Genomic DNA, 20063 nt, shown 5'->3' on the forward strand with positions numbered 1-20063 from the left:
CTTAGCACCAGCCATTCAGAAAATATGACCAAGGTTATTTTTTTAAAGAATGTCATACTTCAAGGTCATGAGGCCAAAAATATTGGAACCAGGCCAAAAATATTAATACTAAATGAAGGTCTTGTCACAAGGACTATACAATGTATGTTTAAGTGAAATAATCTCTAGCACGAACCGTTCAGAAGCTATGGCCAAGGTTACAGTTTTTCAAAAGTAGGCCAAACTCAAAGGTGAAGGTAAAAATGTTGATACCGAAGGAAAGATTTGGTCACAAGGAATATACATGTGAAATATAAAAGCCCTAGCACCAACCGTTCAAAAGTAATGGCGAAGGTTAAAATTTAAAACAAGTAGGTCAAACTCCAAGGTCAAGCTCAAATACCAAAAGAAAGGTCTTGTCACAAGAAATACACATGTGAAATACGAAAGCCCTTGCAGCAACCATTAAATCTGAATTACATGGAGTACCCCCTCCCCAGAATCACAGTCATTTACACTTTCAGAGAAAAAGCACCGACAAACTTTTTTTTATTAATTACTGCCTACGATAATTAATCTACACAACCTACATGGCATGCCTGTCTTTATTTTTTTTTATCTCTGTAAAAAGCGTCAAAACTTCTACTTGAATTGGTAGCACTAGTCAAGGACAGATTACAGTTGAATCTCGTTATCTCGAACACTGATATCTCGAATACCAAGTGATTTGGAGGTCCCAAACACTTATTCTTTAAGTATTTTACCCCGAATATCTCGAATCCTCGGAAATCTCGAAGTTTTTTCTCGCTCCCATCGAGTTCGAGATAACAAGGTTTGACTGTATTGACTTTCTTGCCAGTCGACAGATTATTTATTCTCAACATTTCCGAGGATAGATTATTTATTTCCAAAATCTGCCCCCCCCCCTTTTAGAACAAAATGTTCGTCCTCTTAATACTAGCTAGTATACTGAGACCCAAAAGTAACCAATATTTGTTTTCATCAAACATGTACATATTTCATATTTTCATGTGCATTAATTTTGTATGTCATGTTCTGTATAAAAATTAAAGATGTATTTCATATTTTAACACTTTATCATATAATTAGTAATTTTTATATATACATGTACAAGTATGTAAATGTGCCCGGGTTTAATATACATTGACAAATACATTTGACATTAATTTGAATAAGACTGTCTATCTTAAACTTAATTGATTTTGGATTTTACATGTATATGAATACCACTGTGGTACTTTTTTTTTATTTTTCAACACAAACAATAAAAAACAAAAATGATCCGGAGAAACATAAATTTACTGAATAATGAAAATTTCGTAATATCTTATTTCCAAGGACGCATTTCAAAATGCAGAAAACTTGTTCGTCCCTAATATTATCGTGTTTACCTGTTATATGCAGGGAAAACGCCAGCTGATTGCAGGGAATTTGCCGTAAGATAAGGCTTTTTATGACACAACGGTAAATAAACTCAAGAGCCAGCTCTCCATTATCATTTCATGAAACGCCTTGATTAAACTGAGCGGTCACGTTGATTGTTCTTTAATAATCTTAGAACCGGAAAAATCTCCATGTTTTATTGACGGTGTGGGTATGAAGTTCCGATTGGCGGTAGATAAAAACTCGTGCTACCCAATCGAAACGAATTGCGTATATGAGATCGTGGATGCATGGTTTATCTCGTCTTCTCATCTCGCTTTGATCCGTTACTTTCGTATGTATTAAATCTAGCTGCAAAAAGTAATTTTTTGAGTTTTATGAACCAATTCATTTCACTGGCGGATCTAAAAATTGTGGAAGGTGGGAATGGGAAAAAGCAGGCGAACAGAGACGAAAATATTAGATCAAAGCCATTAAACTCCCACTTTAACGGTAACAATGAGTTAATATTGCAGAACAAGCAATCTGTGAATAAAATCTGAACAAATTAGCAAGTAATTTCAATGATTTGCAACAGGTGTGCAACGTGCTCAGGAGAAAAAATGAGTGGTCTATTTGATGGACCTCTAAATTTGTCCCTTATTTCGCGCACCTGTTATTGAAAAATCAAATCTTTTATGTAATGAGTGACTTTAGGGACGATGCCAATTATGCATATAGGCGACTGCAAATATTCAAGTTCTTTCATCATAATGGAAAGATACATCTCTGTCTCTCTCTCTCTCTCTCAATTCAGGTGCATAATACTGTTATGTATTGCAAAACACCCTAGTGTAATTTACCTGTCTGGATATTGACTTTTATTATTGCACTAGTCTTGTCTGTTTCAATCTCAGTGATTGCATTTTTCTCATACCGGAAATATGACACAGTAGGAACACCGGAAAGACATTACGATCCTAAATAGATAAACTCTTAATGGTAAAAAAGAGAGAAAATTTTAGTGAAATAGGACGCTGTTTTCATTTTATCTGTAGATATCTTTGATTTTAAATTCGGTTTTTCTCCATATTATATTGAAATGTATTGAAATTGAAATCATTAATTTCAAGAAAAAGGCTTATATATTACGAATTTAAATGATTTTTTCCCCAATAGCAATATGTTGACAATTGACAGTGTTAATGAAAGGGTGAAACGCCGACAGAAAAAAAAAAATCAATCGTCTTGTGTTATATTACAAATTGTACCTGGTCACCTCTTAATGTGACAAAATGGACTAAATCTTCTTTTACAGGCACCAATATCGGCACATCGATTTACATTTAAAACGCCAGATTTACACTTATCGCAAATAGACATCATTCATCGAATAGAAACCGGAATAGACAGAAATCTTTCAATTATTTCTCGATCGATATTCGTTCAATATATCGTAATTAGTGAATGAAAATGACAGGGTAGTTGATCGATACAATGTAATACTAGTATAACTGGCACACGTGCATATAATGCGTAATTGAGAAATTTTGAGGTTATCGATTTGTAAAGCAAAAAAAAATTATTTGTTCGTGACATCGGAATATTCACACTTTATTTTTTTTCTGATAAAAGCATTTTATCTCAGAATGCCATTTACATAACCAATTACATTAGACAAAAAGCCCCTTCCCCATTTTTATTTTTGCAACCCTTTAAAGAATTACTAAGTATGTAGTTTACGAAATTCATACATGTATTCTGTATATCTCTGAATATATATATATATATATATATATATATATATATATATATATATATATATATATATATATATATATATATATATATATATATATATATATATATATATATATATATATATATATATATGGGGGGGGGGTGTGCCCCTCCCATCTGCAAACTTACAGGTCGAAAATCTACCTCACTTTCAAATTAATCCCCGATTATTGCAGTAAAATGAATTTAAAGTGATGTAGGGTATACAGCAAAGCACACATATATATTGAGATGAAATCGATAACAATAATGAATTAAACATGTTTGATTTTAATCCAATGAATGCATTACACAATAATCAAGTACATTGATCAATCTCGGTTTATGTGTACCCATTTACTTATTAAATTCGTGATTTGCCTCTTCCCTGGTGGGAGATTTCTTGGTCTGATACACAGAATATTCAGATTGTATTTCCGATAATTTATCTATTAAAATAATTCCTTGTTTACAATCTTCAGTAAATTAACATTTCTTAAGGTATGAAGCGTAACTATGGGTTCAGTTTTTTTCTCTTAAAAATTCCTAAATTCCGGCAAATATGCCTCTCTGATCAACAGAACTTGTGCATCTTTAAGAGCTTCACAGTTTGATTGAGGGGGAAAAGTCAAATATTTATAAACATAAATTACTTTTTTTTAAAATTATCTTTATCTAAAATTTAGTAGCTGCGAAATAATGAAAGGGATTAAAATAATAAAAGAATAAAGATCAAGAAATTCTATTGGATCTAGAGTGTACAAAAGTGACCAGCTTCGCATTCCAGCTTTTCTCGTTTTAGATTTTGACTCTCGTATATGCATATTATTATATATATGTTATTTTTTCGTCCAATTTCGTAAATGTATCTCATACATATATCCAGATTACAAGCACCAAAGCTTTTCCCCTTGATGGAAACAGTCTTTGGGAAGCGATTTTTTATTCCTCACAATGTAAACAAAAATTGGTTCACTGTCAGTACATACGAAACTATGGTTTCATGTTTTCGCTAAACATGCACCATTTGTTGTGGTTGAGCCAGATGTTATGTTGTGAATTTTGAATTTACCGGCTGGCATTAAATACAAAATTTACATCACGACAAAGTAATTTTCTATCTACTGCCATCCGGTAAAATTCGAAGTCAACATGACACAGACTTCGAATTTAAGTGATCAAGAAACCACAAGTATCACCAGTGATAGAACAGGACAAGGTACATTTCATGAATTTACATGTACATTTGATCCCCATGAAGTAAAGTGGCTCACCCCCACCCCTCCTTGGAATTTGTGGAGTTATTAATTATAAATATACACAGTAAACTAACTAAAATGACCTTGAATCCCTCTAGGAAACTTCGACTCTTCTAAATATGTACATATGGAGCTCAAGAAGTGAAAGAAAGCGGTCACCCCAACCCACCAACCCAAAATAAAGTTTTTCACGTTTGAATTGCGAAAGAATTTTTTTTACTGTTGTGGAACTCCCCTCTCCCCCTCCCCAGGAAAAAATCCTGGATCCGCGCATGTCCATACAGTATGAAAACGATTCAACAACGTTAATTCATAAAATATATTTTAATACAAATTAATCATTCTGAAAAGAAGCTTGAATCTGTGCAATAACATTGTCAATCTCCTCAGATACATAAGCATCGAATTCCTCCTCACGAAGACCGGTGTCCACGTCTGTACCCAAATCCTCTGGGTTAATGATATACCGCCTTTTAGGCTTGTCTTCTGAAATGTTAAACAAGGACATTTGAATCCTGTTGTAAAAGCATCAATGTACATGTACTTATATATATCACTATTCAGACTCGTAGGAAGCAATTTCAAGGGGGAGGGGGGCGGCACACCCGAACAAAAACTGGAAATTTCCTGACAAGCATAAAAGAAAAAAATATCTTTAGAAGGTATTAATGAGGCAGTACATTTGGAAATTATTTAAGTTGAAATTGTAAAGTATCTATTGATAAAATTATTGGAATGGCACCCCCCTCACCCCCCACCCCACCCCCATCCCCCGGTGACAGGCACCCGGTACCTATAGGCCTGCTCTTTTACTTCATGCTTTTGATTTAAGGAAAAAGGATGTATAACATCTATTTGTTTCTACTATCTGCCGCTAACCTTTCTCTTCCTTCATCCATTTTTGTATCTCCATGAATCCCATCACCACCCAGGACCACCCGGGAAACATCGTTGACTGCTACAAAAAATATAATGATAATCATGAACAATTAAAATAATAAGGCGCATGCTAAGTCTTGGTAACTATTTGTTATTTAAGTAATTGCAAGAATATCTAAAGTATAGTATATCATATGGTACATTGTGTATATATATAGAATCGAACCAAGACTCATAGATTATTTTTTTCATTCATTGCGGTTATAAAACTTAATAACTTTCACTTACCTTATGCGTTTGAAAAATACACAACGTTCGATAGAACAAGGTACATGTAAATATGAAGTTAAGACAAAAATCGAGAGATTTTTGCAATAAGTTTACACGAAATGCTCAAGAGATATCTCTTACAGCTGTTTGTTTGTAGATACAGTATACCCACAATAGATTATGACGTTCTAAGATTTATGACGTCACAATACAGTTTGAAGACGAGGTTAACAAAAGCTCCGCCTCATTCCACAAAGGGTATGGAGTATTTTCATGTATGCAGTGTCGATTGTTTAAAAAAAAAGGGGGGGTGAAAAACAGTTACTGTTCTTTTTGTCATAAAATCTTTCATATTTCTTTAATGAATTAGAAGGCGAGCGAGAAAGGCAATTGTTACACATATATATAAAAATATGCATTACACAAATTACTTATAAAACCCATTTTTACTTACTTGCAGCTCTCTTTTGAACTGCAGGGCAATTGAAGTTCATGGACTTAGGTCCCCTGAGAAATTGAGGATAGAGAAAAGTTTGCAAAAAAAAACGGAAAAAAAAACATTGCATGATATATCAATATGAATACTTCTTATGTTTGCCACAGCGGTTTTTCCGATACGTACTTGATATAAGGGTTCAACTTTTTCGAAGGGAGGTGGAGAGGGGTGCGAGATCATTTTTTATTAATCAATATAATTACTAAATAAATTAGAGGGATTGGGGGAAGGGAGCTCTTCTTGCTAGATTCGTCCTCGGACTTAATTAGTGAGATAACTTCTATCAAATCATGGGCAATTGAAAATGTAAACTTAATTACAAGTAGATTTTGTTATATTAAACCATTTAATTCAAGGCAAAGGCTACACAAAAAATCATGTTTTAGAAATCTGTAAAACAATTTGTGCTTGCTTATTTATTGCGAAAACACATATTTGCTACAGGTATTTCTCTATCTGATTTATTTCAAGCATTTCTTTTGTTACGACTTCATGGTTTAGCATAACATCACAAGGAACTTATGTAGTCTAGTACATGTATATGCCCTATGTCTTTGTACATTGTATATAATGTACATGTACATGTATTGTACATGTATATTTTACTCCTTCAGGAAAAGAAACATTGATCCAAAAGTTCGTGGAATTTCTTTAATATGTATCTCTTTTTATTTCTTAATGGAAGTATTAATTGAATATTTATTGGTGAAAATATGTAAGCTTGTAACATTTTCTTAATAAAACATATTTCATATTGTAAATTTCGAATCATGCAAATTTATGAACAAGTTTGAAAGTTCATACAAAAACATGTCTCAAAGATGTCAGAGCTTAGATGCTGTGATGCATTTATGCAAAAGAAAAACTCTATCTTAAATGAATGAGGGATTCAAAAAAATTGTTGCCTATATACGAATATAAGAATGGCTAATATATCCAGACAACGGACAACATACAATGTAATTGTCACATTGAGCGATTTACAAAAAAAAAAATTAAGTTGCTTTTGAATTTTGTCTTGTTATTGTAGAATTTAGTTCTGTCATATTTATTTACATATAGAACTAACGGTATTTATTCCGGGGGCACGCTGTCTGTGTTTGCTCTATCTGTAAACCCGGGGATAGCTGTCTCAGATTCCACCCTAGCAGTAACAGCGATCCTAGTGGACACAGCGATCCCAATGGACACAGCAATCCCAGTGGACTCAGCGATCCCAGTGAACTCAGCGATCCCATGGACACAGCAATCCCAGTGGATTCAGCGAACCCAGTGGACACAGCGGTCACGGCGAATTCAGCAATCCCTGTGGACATAGCGATCCCAGCAGACACAGCGATCCCAGCGGATTCAGCAGTCCCAGTGGACATAGCGATCCCAGAGGACACAGCGATCCCTGTGGACACAGCGACCCAAGTGAAACTCTCTCTGATGGTGAAGGAAATAATGGCCGAAAAAATTCACATTTACACAAATGAATTATTGTAGAATGCTTACAAAACTACAATTGAGTTTGTAGAAAGGAGTTGAATTTTAAGTCTTTTTGCATTATGATATTATTTTTGTTATACCTGGTTAATTAAGTAAAAATGAATATACTCCGTAATTAACTACACTGTAAGAAAATAAAAATAACATGTATTTAAGAAACTGTAGTCCCGAAAAACAAAAGAAAGAAAGAAACTGACAATTTTGGCGTTCCAGTCAGGTACTAATCAAAGGGTTTTCTCCGTGTGGTAATTTTTATCATTATACCTCTACTGATTTTCCCTATATGAAATTCGATTTTTAGATGTGAATAATTTCCTGCACATCGCTATGAATGGACTAATCCCCGTTTTGCCGTGCGATAGCCAAGTGAGCTAATCCCTGCTTCGAAAGCTAAATCCCGGTTATCTGTAATCCTCTAGGTTTTACTTTTGTATCGATACAATAAAACAGTTATCACTGGAGGATAAGCAAAATTCTGATTTTGACATCGCATCTTTTTATGACCGCTCGTTAGATAATGAAAGGCATGCGCAGATCCAAGAATTTTTTTCTAGATGGTCCACCCAACCGCAAGCCGCTTCCCTTCACTTTATAAACTTCCAAATTTTGACTCTCTTTATCAACTTACAAGGGGGGGGGGGGGGTTCCAAGATAATTTTTAGTTATTTTACTATATAGATTTAATAACTCCGAAATATCTGAGATCCGCGCTTGCAAAAACATGTTTCAATTCACTGCTATTGATAAAGTCTGCTTCTCAGTTGAGCCTAAAGTAATCTTAGGCGGATTAAGCAGGGCTGGTTTCAAATATCTTAAGTTATCCTTACAAGCAAAAGTTAGGGAGAGGGACCCCTGATTTGCGAGGGGGGGGGGGAGCTGCGGAGTTTGATATGATATATATGAGACATTGTTTTCTGAAAAGGCAATGCTTTAAGCACATATTAGAGGATGACCAATTTTTCTTTCTCATACATATTTTCTCATCTAACTTTTTTGGCGAACCCTTCCTCATAAACGTCAATGATTTTATATGGTAAATGTTAAGAGGTGAATCGATGTCTATACCCTATTTATTCGTCGTCTTGTTTAGATAAACAACGTGCTCTTGAATATTCCCTGGTTGATAAAATGTGCTCCTCTTTAGACTCAGTCAGATTAGTGGAAAGTGTCCGTGAAATTTTTAACCGTAAGGGGAAAAACAAATATTCACAAGAAAACTCAAAGAATTGTGGTCATCGCTTTCGCTGTCTTAGTGGATAGGATATCATTATTTATGGCATATTTTAACTGTCTTGTTTGTGTGTCCTGTCTTGTCAGTGAATCATACAAAAAGACATAAATTCTTGAATTAATAACACAGTTCTTTGATTTTGCTTGTTTACGAGTGGTGTTACATTTGAAAAATGATCCGTTACTTTGCACCGGCATTTTATGTAAACCTCTACTTTAATTTTGCGTGAAATACTAGTACTCACATTTTTAAGCATCTGCGTATGCTCATACCCCTGTTTCCTATATTTCCGTTTACTCTCTTTTGAGGGTTCGACCAGATTGACAATAATCTCGTTATAATGAATTAGTTTCCCTTCATATAACGAGTTAGTTATCCCGTCATAACGCGATAACTTTTTTTTTTTACAACTGAAGGTAATTGAATAGCAACATATGAATGAAAATGGAAGGAGTTTTTTGATGGATTTTGAATTTACTAATCATCAGTTATAGCAGTAGGATTTAATTATGATAAAGTCATCAGCTGTCTTGCTGTCAATAATCATAATGTTTATAATATTGTGCTATACATTTCGTTATTTAAGGATATCTAACTTTATTTTAAATTCCAGTATGTACAGTGTACTTTAAGAGTGTGGGGTACCGATGCCAAGTTAATATGACCCCCTTATTACATGTTCCTCCCTTAATACACTACAATTTAAGCACAATAACACAGATTTTCCGATTTTTCGGTTATCTTAAATCAAAAACCGTTTATTGCGTCTTCTTGGCTACAGTTTCTCTGTCCTCGCTACGGTTAGTTAAAGGAACATAAGATTACAGCATCTGACGTATGATGATGTAAAGCAACGTTCACATCACATGTTAAACTTTTTTTTAATCTGAGAATTTTATCACCAGACGTTATGATTTAAAATCATCCGGCAGATATAAGAAGAAAAAAAAACAACAAGTGATTTATTTATCAAAATATATTTTTATTTTCCAATTAATCATTCTGAAGAGAAGCTTGAATCTGTGCAATAACATTGTCAATCTCTTCAGACACATAAGCATCGAATTCCTCCTCACGGAGACCGGTGTCCACGTCTGTACCCAAATCCTCTGGGTTTATGATGTACTTCTTTTTATTATCTATGTCTGAAAGAAAGTAAAAACAAATATGGTCAATAACATGGTTGAATGTTATTATAAAGAATATTTTAGAACAATAATTATACAATGAAAATTCTCGGTCGGAGGGGGGGGGGGGATAGTGCATCAAGATACGCTACTTACTTTTCTCCTCCATCATCCATTTTTGGATCTCCAGGAAGCCCATAATCACCCAGGACCACCCAGGAAACATTGCTGTGTGTGTGCTGAATTATAACCTATAAAAATTGGCCGTAAAATAAAAAGAAAATAGTGCGTCTTTCATTGCATTGAGATTTGTTCCAATCATATACACATTGTGTTAGGTTTCCGAATCTGAACAATTATTTACCCAATAAAAAGTACAATGTAATATATATACTCACCTTTTAACCTTTAAAAAGAATAAGCAGTGTTTGGTAGAACTAGGTCTCTGTGCTTTTGACAAAAATCAAGAGATTATTTTGCAATTAAATGCAAGATTTCCTCAAGAGAAATTGCCTCAAAATGTTGTGTGTAGATGTATAGACTACACGCAAAACATTATGACGTTATAAGTATTATGACGTCACAATGCCAATCTAAAATGAGAGAAATTATAAACCCGCCCCGGTCCATTCCGGAAGATTTTTTTTTTATCTATTCTGTGCATTTGTAAATATTTACATTCGTAAATGACCTAGTATATACATGTATAACACTATATGAGTAAAGGTATCCATTGCTGCACATATCTACTAATTAAGTATGTACAATGGAGTTTTCTTACATGGCAGATGTTTTGGATTTACCTCGGAAACCAGTCTTCAGTATCCTAAACCGAAGACTGCAGCATGTGTGATAAACATAGGGAATCTGCATAAATATTTTATATTACATCAAACTTGACTTCACTGCCATATTTCGTGTGTACAGTGACGTTGAGCGCGATGTTGATATCATTCTGCAAATTCAGTACTAGACCTATTCACACATCGGTAATTTCAAAATAATGCTCGCAATATGGGTGATTTTTATATGAATTGATAGCTTTTGAATAGATTTACATAATTCTAGTCAAAATAAATTCAAAGAGATTTTAATATTTTACAGCGCAAATTAACTATCGATATTTTACGCATGTCACGCGTTACATTCTTAAGCAGGGAATTGTAAACCTATAGGGTTTGAGACAATGATTTTAATCAAAAAACAAGTTTGGCTTTCCAGAAAGCCTGAAATGTCATTTCTTTGGCTTCATGAATGTCACAGAATAAACAGTGGAATGTTATATCATTTTCTCAGCTATTACAGGCAGTAGTATCGCTTCTGAAAAAAGGGGGGCAGAAAAAAAATCGACGACTTATCTGAACAATTTTAACAAGGGGAAAAAAGGGCTGTCCAAACTCAACATTTTCATTTCTCGGAAGGGGGGATTACAACTTTTCCAACAAACATATTTCATATCATAATACATTCCCATGGGATGATTTGACGTACGATACTGCAACAAAAGATGGAAGATGGGGCAAGGGCGCGCCTTTCAATGAATATTTTCAATGTTTGGGAAAAAAGTGGAAGGGGCCGACCCTCCTGATTCTAAGTGCCTGTATTATTTTACCTGTTGTAAATATGCTTTATTCATTTTAAATATTGTTTGTTCAATGTCTGTAAAAATCTAACCACTGAGAAATATTCGTAAAAATTAGATAACAATTTTTCCGTATGAAGATGGATATAAAACCTTAGCTTTCCCTTTGACTTTAGCTCTTAGTCGCCTTGTACAGCAAATAAGTATTAAAGCGCAGACTTAATGTAATCCAAACCTCAATTAATTTCCAAAGATTTTCTTTATTTTCCTTAATCGTATCTTCTGAAAGGACTTAATGGCCATCGAGCCACTGGGAATATCGAGGGAAAAACTGAGACTCTCCTGCCTCGTACCCTTCTGCTGCCCGTGCCGATTGATGTTTTGACGCTATATTATGTATAATACATTGTACTAGAGGTACTGTGAGCACTGAGCTCACTAAATGATACCCCAGCCTCCCCATATGATTATAATGGCAAAGTCCATTTTTTGCCCTGAGAGACCCGAAATAAGTGTCAGATCAAAAAAGTAAAATAGGAGGTGCACAATGGCACTATGTAACAAAGATTCTGTGAAAGTCTCATTAAATTTCATTCAGTGGTATAAGAGGAGTTGCGGATAAGAGATGGGTACCCCAAAGCGTAACAGACGGACGGACGGACACCCCGATCACTATATACCCTCCCAGCTACTTTTCAAGCGGGGGGTATAATAAGTACATGTACATGTATACGCTCCTGGGAAAATAGCATGCATAGAAAGGTTATAAAATTGAAAAGTTACCATCTAAAATTAAGCATTTGCACAATGAAACTTTTAGAACCCCAATTTTCATAGGCTGTTCCATGAGACACACATTTGATAATTTTGGCTTTATTTCAAGAGTACGAGGAGTGATTTTTTTTTTACTCTTTCCTATTAGCAAAAAACGCAAATTAGAATTGCATGCATAAAGATAAAGATAAGTTGCTTTATTTATTAATCCTTAAAAAATCTGAGCCAAGTAAAGAAAATAGTGTTTTTCCTAAAACTTTTCTGCGGAGATTAATTTAAATAATAATAAAAAAGAAAAGTGCAGACATCAAAAAAAAAAAAAATACTCGTAATGATTCTTTAATTCTGATCTTTATTCCAATGCCTGCAGCACTGAGTTACTTAAATCAGAGACATTTATGTTTCTGCTTAAGATGTGATTTTAGGTATAAAAATTTCTTTTTCGAATTTTATTTTTTTTTTTATTATTATTATTATTTTTTTTTTTTTTGAATTAGTTCTGTTTTATTTTACATACAATGTATATACGAAAGTAATTATCGATTGACTATTCACTGTTTTCTTTCGTCAGTAAATCTTGGATCCACGCCTTGGCTGATATGTTTTGTGTATTTTGATCCCCGCGCGCTGACCATCGTTTTACGCAATAGCCTAGATACAATGTTTATGCGTATTTTGAAGACCACCACGCAAGTGATTCTACCTCTATTGCCCATAATGAACCCTGTATAGATTTACTTTAAGATGGGCCATTTTGTAATAATAAGACAGGACGCTCAATTTTGTTTACATCTATATTTAGAAATCGTGTCATCATTCAGGACATTTGCCAGACCACCAGCTTATCGATGGCAGCTTACACTAGGACTTCACTTCCGGATAACAAACTTAATGTGTCATCTCCCTCGGGAGATGAGAATAAACATACTAAACTATTTACAATGTACTTATGATAGAGCGCATTGTCCTATAATCCAATCGGGATATGAAAGAGTAAGACTTTTGCGTAATAATAAACAAACCTGGTAATCGGATTAAGGACAATGTAAGCTACCAGGATGTTTATCTATCTTGGGAAGTCGATACAGGAACAGTAACGGAACATTGCTAAAGTTATCTTAACATTATATTAACTTTTGCACAATACTAAGACGTTGGACTGAATTCGAAGCTTATTAAAGTTTGTGTTTCAATTACAATGTTATTTTGTACGACCTATCACTTTCTGTAATTAAACTTCTTGAAAAAGACTACTGGTCTCATTGGCTTACAGAATCGTGTATTTTTCTAGGGTAGGATGTTCAAATATTAATTTACAGTTCTCAATTTTTTCATAAAACAAGGGAAATCCATGTCTTTTGTGTCATCAAAATGTATTTGGATTTTTTTTTGGGGGGGGGGGGGCAAAAAGAATAAAGGACTATGTTTTACGAAAAAAGAGCAATTGAAAATGTGCACAGATATACAAAGTTAACATTATTTACTTAATTATAAAAAAGTTTAAATAAAAACAAATCATTTCAGCAAAATGTGTTTTTTTTCCAATGATTTGAAATATTTAAATCATCTTAATATCAAGCAGTGCGCTTTTAGAGAGGAATGGATTACAAATTCAACAAAAATGTCCAGAGTGTAAAATGACGCGTAAAAATAATTACCAGCTGTATTTCGAGGAGTTAAATTCAAAATATTTTTTATGCTGATTACAAAATTTCTTAAATTAAATAATTATGCTTAATGTGCTAATGCAAATGGTCAAAACGAATATTAAATAAATAATTTTACTCTCAATTAATGAATATTTTAGAGAATTAGAGAACATAAAGGAGCTTGGTTCAACATATTTGTCCGGTAGACGTTCTTGTAAAAATATGACGCATAATTTGTTTTGCTTCATTATAATGCACAAAAATGCATTTAAGAGTAATTAACAAAATTTATTACATGCAAAACTAGCTCACTCTTTTTGTTCATTGTTAATAAAGTTTTCAAGTTTTTTAAGCATATTTCAAGAACAAATGGATACATACATGTACAAAATAGTAGCATTCATAGAAGCGTTACGTCAATACTTTCGTAGCGCTATTAATGCTAAGCAATCTAATTAAAATTAGATCCTTTACGCTCCCGTATTTTGTTATGTCGCTGTAAGGTAAAAATCTTCTGTGTACAGGTACATTTATAACATCCATAATTGTTTATTTGTTTGGTTTGCGTCCCATCGAGAATTTTTTTCAATCACACAGGGACGTCACCAAAAGCCTGTTTCCCTGACCTTCCAAAATATTAATGCTCCGGCAAAAGTAGGTCTACTTTTGCCGGAGCATTATGGGTAGGCCAGGGAAACAGGCTACGTCACCAATTGCCGATGGACAGCTGCAAATTTAGACTTACATGTATATTTGACATTTATGGTCACTGAGCAGAGAGGGGACACCTTTTGCAACACGGGACCGTTGGAATGGATCCGAGTACCGGTCTCCATGTCCCGCGTTGGAATTCGAACACACTGCGTTAGGATCAACTCCTCTAAAACAAAACACTTCATAATCACTGAGCCACACGAACGACCTTTGAAATTGGCTAAATAGAATGAACGAAATGCGTGCTGGGGTCATTTTCCAATACTTAATTACAAGACATAGTTGCTATGAGTCGTGTGTAAAAATCTCCTGTAAAAGCCATATCACTTAAATGGCTTTTCACGCTGCCTTAAATTATTGTTAGCTCGCATAAAGACGCTAACCAACATGATTGTAGATTGTTTAAATATATATGTAAAAGGAAAGAAAACTAGAGAGACGGCAGAGACAGGGAGGCAGGGAGAATTATTTAATGATATAATTAGCTTAAGTTATGAATATATACTTCTTTATTATTATAGCAGAAATGTTTTGTACGTATTTTTATGTCCTCGAACGATTTTATGGTCCTTTCAACTTACAACTACAACTATATACACGTTCATGTACATGTATATACCTTCAGAAATTCATAAAAGCTTGGGGGCCATAAACTATATCCCCTTCCAAATTTTGAAAATATTTAACTTTATTACATGTATGTCCCTTTTACTTGTTAAAGTTCTATGTAGGATTTTGATATTTCTTAGTTTGCATAAAAACATCTTCTTCTTTTTTTAATAATTGTGTTTTTCACATTTAGACAGATACATTTAAACAATAGTACCGCATTTTAAACGTAAACATGACTGTTTGTCATCTGATTTCGTTCCAAAGAGGATGAGGGAAAGGGTTAATGCCCTTTAACTAAATTTTATTGCTAAAATTTTCCAGGAAATCGATTTTAATAATTATAGTGTCTTGTAGTTTCTCAGTGTGAAAGAATGTCAGCAGTGCTAAGACGAAGCCACAAAGATTGTTGCAAAATAAAATGATAACACGGTATCCGAAATGGTGAATTATTTATTCTACATATGAACATTAATATTGGGCGGTTACAGCCCCAGACGTTATTGGCTTAATCATCATATTCAGACAGAACTAAAATCCTTTGACGTGCAACGTATTAAGAATGCATTCTCCGATATCTTAATTGTTGACATATCTATATTCACTGAATATTTTTTCATTTATTTATTCTGAAAACCGTTTCCCTTAATCAATCAATCCTTTAACGCTGTTGATCTAGTTAGAAACGGTTTCTCAAGGCCACCCTGTATGAAAGATTTCTTAAAACAGTTTATAAGAAACAAGCAAAGCTATGTGAAAAAAGTAATTAAAAAACATACATGTAGAACTACTTAAATTCAAAGCGTATAAGAAGATGCATGTAAAAATGTTTTCACTCGCGAAAAATGTAACAAATAAATGTACATGGTTAGGTTTCTTCAAATACTGCTGCTTTTGATTAAACTTTGGCTATTTTTTATTTTAAAACATATCCTCCAATACATATTCGTATCTTGAAGATAAATTGAGCAATGACTTGAAAAAAAAAATGTACAGTATAAGAGATACTAAAAAAAAATCCAATGAAAAATTCAGATTATTTTACGAAATGGATCACACATATGAATAGTATATTAGAATATCGCAGTGAAATACCCCCCCCCCCTTTTTTTTTTAGTGTTTACCAAAGAGCAATAACTCGAAAATCCAAACGGAAGGTAAGGATTTCCACAATTCAATTCCGATCTACATGTACACATTAATGTATTTTCTATGGCTTTAATTTGTTAACATCAACCTATTTAAACCTCAACACAAAAATATTAGCAGTTATTGTAATAGAATGACAAACTCATTCAGAAGCTGCATCCTCCACGGAAAATGTAAACACTGATCAATGGTTTTATGGGTTTTAGCCCTGTAGAAAGCAATTTCGTCCGATACATGCAGCGCCTAAAGTTCAATGCAAGCGTAAATTAATGGTTTGGTTGCCACTCAAATGCCCTTAAAACTAAAAAAAAAGAAAGAAAAATCAAGACAACAGAATCTGACAACAGAAGCAATAAATTAGATTCTACGACGGCAAACATGTACTTGTGCAATTTCAATTTTGCAGGGAAAAATTTTTAAATCTTTTGTACGGTTCTTAAAAGTTTTTTTTTTAATCGGTTGTGTATGGAATTCCATATACGACAGCCAACTGCTTAGTGCCAACTCCCAGCTGCTTACTGCTAACTGTTCACTGCCAACTGTCAGTTGTTTACTGCCATCTACTACTGGTTATAGATGATCTTGCGTGTTTTATCTTTAACCTATTATAGGAAGGATATTACAATAATTATTTTTTTTTAAAAAATGGCGGATCCAGAGACGTGTAAACAGTGAAGGCGAGGAAGGAATAGATAGGAGGAAAGAGATTTCCCCTTAATTAAATACAAGACATCTAATTCCCACATTCCTTGCAGGCAAATAATTCAATAGCTTTTTTGACGGGGGCTGGGGGTGGAATTAAAGGTTTATATAACGTCAGAAAATATTTTTTTGGGGAGGGGGGAGGACAAACTCTTAGTAGGATCTTGGAGTGATTCATTTATCTTTTATTTTACGGAGTTTTTTTTAGCATGACATCTTCATCATCAATAAATTATCAATTAATCATAATGTAAGGAGAAAAAAAAAGAAAGAATACATATTGTATAAGTAACGAAAGAAAAAGAAAATCAAAAAGAGAAAAAATACACGGGGGAGGGCGGGGGGGGGGGCACAACCCAAGAGAAATCCCTTGACAAGTAACAGGTGTCATTATTGAAGGAGCACTTGAGGGTGCAGTACTGTATAGTATATGTTGGCAATTTACTGTGAAGGTGAGAAGAAGTAAATCGGAAAAAGGAATATTTCCTCTTAATTAAAAACAAAACATTTAATTCCCACATGTCCTTGCAGGCAAATAATTCAAAAGCGGGGGAGGGAGATATCCAGCACTATCTTTTAGTGTTTCTCTTTACCTTTGAAAAGTACCTGTATTTGTGAGTTTGTGAATTTTTATATGTGTCTTATTTAAATCGTTTTAATGGCTAATGTCAGATCTGTAAAAACATTAGTGGCGGGGGTGGGGGTAGTCCCCAGTTCGAAAATTTCTAAATCCGTCAGTTTTTGTTACATGTATAATTGTAAGAACTACGCACGCTAACTCTCGATTCCAGACTACATTTTACATCCTTTAAATATAAATGGCATTTTGGCCATTAAAACTTGTTTTAATGCAGAGAAAAGTTCATTAATAATGGATTGATAATTTTGAAAAACATTGTTCAAAAATTTGATTGCTCTTATTTATAACTCCTTTCATAAGGGGTAGAAAATTTTATCAATTGAAATCGGGCTTTAAAACATCACCAGATTTTCAAATACATGTACTTCAACATATCAGATTGATAAAGTACATTAATTTTATTTGTTATCTCATTTGAAATTGGTAATAAAATTATAGTTCTCCTGTTTTAGTTGGTAAACATACCCCCCCCCCCCTCCCGTGAAACAACAAAACCTTTGGGTATGAATTTGTGACAAATCATAATATCTGTAAAGAGAAATTGTTTTTTCACGGAGTGGGGAGATGTTTTAAAAATAAATTTCCGTTTTACCAAAATTCAAGACTTTTCTCTCTTTGTTTTCCCAAATAAGTTATGTTTTATGAAAATTCCTATTAATATCTATTTAGATATGAAAAATCATTCAAATCTGTTAACTTCTGAAAAATGAACTTGGAGGTTGTTGGCAGAACAATACCATGAGATTTCATTGATTTTTCTAAAAATGTGTATTATAGTCAATAATTTAGCAGTATATGTTTCTATGTTGTGAATTAATTTACTCTGTACATACTGTTGGACACGTCTGATTCAATCTTTCGTGATATAACATGTAGGGAGAGGGCGAATTAAATTTTTAGAACTCGTGCCCAATCCCATTGTATATATTTATTGCAATAAAATAATATATGTTCAAATCAAATCAACAATACGATCGTTCGCCATTCTTTTCTTGCATATAAGATTTATTCAAGCATGCGTATTAAAGACATTAAAGATAACAAAACAGGCAATATCATAATATATAAATAGTAGCAGTGGGCAGTAAGCTTAAGCAGTTGGCAGTGAGCAGTTGGCAGTAACCAGTTGACTGTCGTATATATGGAATTTCCATAGTTGTATGTGAGATTTTTTAAAAATCCATTTTTACAATTTCTTAAACCGTTTATATTTGTTTTCATTTTTTTTTTTTTTTTTTTTTTTTTTTTTTTTGATTTCTAAAATCCTTGGTCTGATTTAAAAATCGTTTGTGTAATTAAGATAATCGTCTGTAAAATTTAGAAAATCGTTTGTACCATTTAGAAAATAGTCTGTACCATTTAGAAAATCATTTGTACCATTTTCAAATCGTTTGTACTATTCAGAAAATCGTTTGAACGACTTTTGAAATCGTAGAATAAACACTTTATAAAATCGTACAAACTCTGCAAAATTCGACGTGATATAGGAATCACTGTTCTTCGGGTTTTGACTTTCATTTGACTTTGACTTGCGCTTGTACTTTCTTCAATTTGAATTCAAACAAAATATAATTGTCCTGTATTAAAACAGTGATAACGTCGATTATTAATCAACAGGCCAAATTGCAGGCATATTACATTTGTTACAATTACAAATATAGGGCATTTGCTCTTTAATCTGTTATGAGGAAGATAATTTACGTATATTTAAACAAATAAAAGATTAGAAACAATAAACAATGAAAAGTAAAGTTCAATGATAATTTAATTAAGTCAATTAATTGACACTAATTTCGGAAACTGAGCAAATAACAACATGAATATATTTTGTTATTGTTACCAGTAATAGTCACTTTAATTAATATTCAGTTAAAACATTAAAAGGATGTTACAAGGGTGACATCGATTAAAAAACCAAATCAAGGGTAAATTTTTCAATTGTTTAAAGAATTTTATAGTAAATTCAATAGTATAAAACATAGTTGAACCGATAATAAAGAAAAAAAAAATCCTCGTTCATTCCAAACTACATTTTAACATAATTTTGTCAGGAACACATAAATATTTTTTTACCATTTGGTTTTTTAAATGTATGTACTACATGTAGTTACATGTATCAATTGTGAGCTTTTTTAAGCAGTGGTGTCTGTTTATATATCGTATAATGATTAGCTTACATCTATTATTAAATATGGATTTTCTCAACACTGACCTTGAACTTCAATTTATATAAAAAATGTTTGCTCGCTCGGGATCTCATACAGGTCAACACGTCGACAGAGAAGATATCGCCAAATGAAGTAAGTGGGCAGATACACTGAAAATTAACAAGCTGACAAATTTGTACATC

At 33.3% G+C, this 20063-nt stretch overlaps 2 long non-coding RNA genes across 2 annotated transcripts; both read right to left on the reverse strand.

The window, feature by feature from the left end:
* Positions 1–4749: 4749 nt before the first annotated feature.
* On the reverse strand, positions 4750–5660 carry LOC133178869 (uncharacterized). The gene is made up of 3 exons (XR_009720055.1): positions 5568–5660; positions 5280–5358; positions 4750–4886 (listed from the first exon to the last, which is right to left on the reverse strand). It is a non-coding gene; the product is annotated as an uncharacterized LOC133178869 (long non-coding RNA).
* Positions 5661–9795: 4135 nt separating this feature from the next.
* Positions 9796–10414, reverse strand: LOC133178870 (uncharacterized). The gene is made up of 3 exons (XR_009720056.1): positions 10293–10414; positions 10051–10145; positions 9796–9912 (listed from the first exon to the last, which is right to left on the reverse strand). It is a non-coding gene; the product is annotated as an uncharacterized LOC133178870 (long non-coding RNA).
* Between the last annotated feature and the right edge of the window lie 9649 nt (positions 10415–20063).

Source organism: Saccostrea echinata, unplaced genomic scaffold, assembly GCF_033153115.1.
Source record: "Saccostrea echinata isolate AGI-Se365-2 ecotype Australia unplaced genomic scaffold, CSIRO_AGI_Sech_v1 ptg000003l, whole genome shotgun sequence".
Lineage (NCBI taxonomy): Eukaryota > Metazoa > Mollusca > Bivalvia > Ostreida > Ostreidae > Saccostrea > Saccostrea echinata.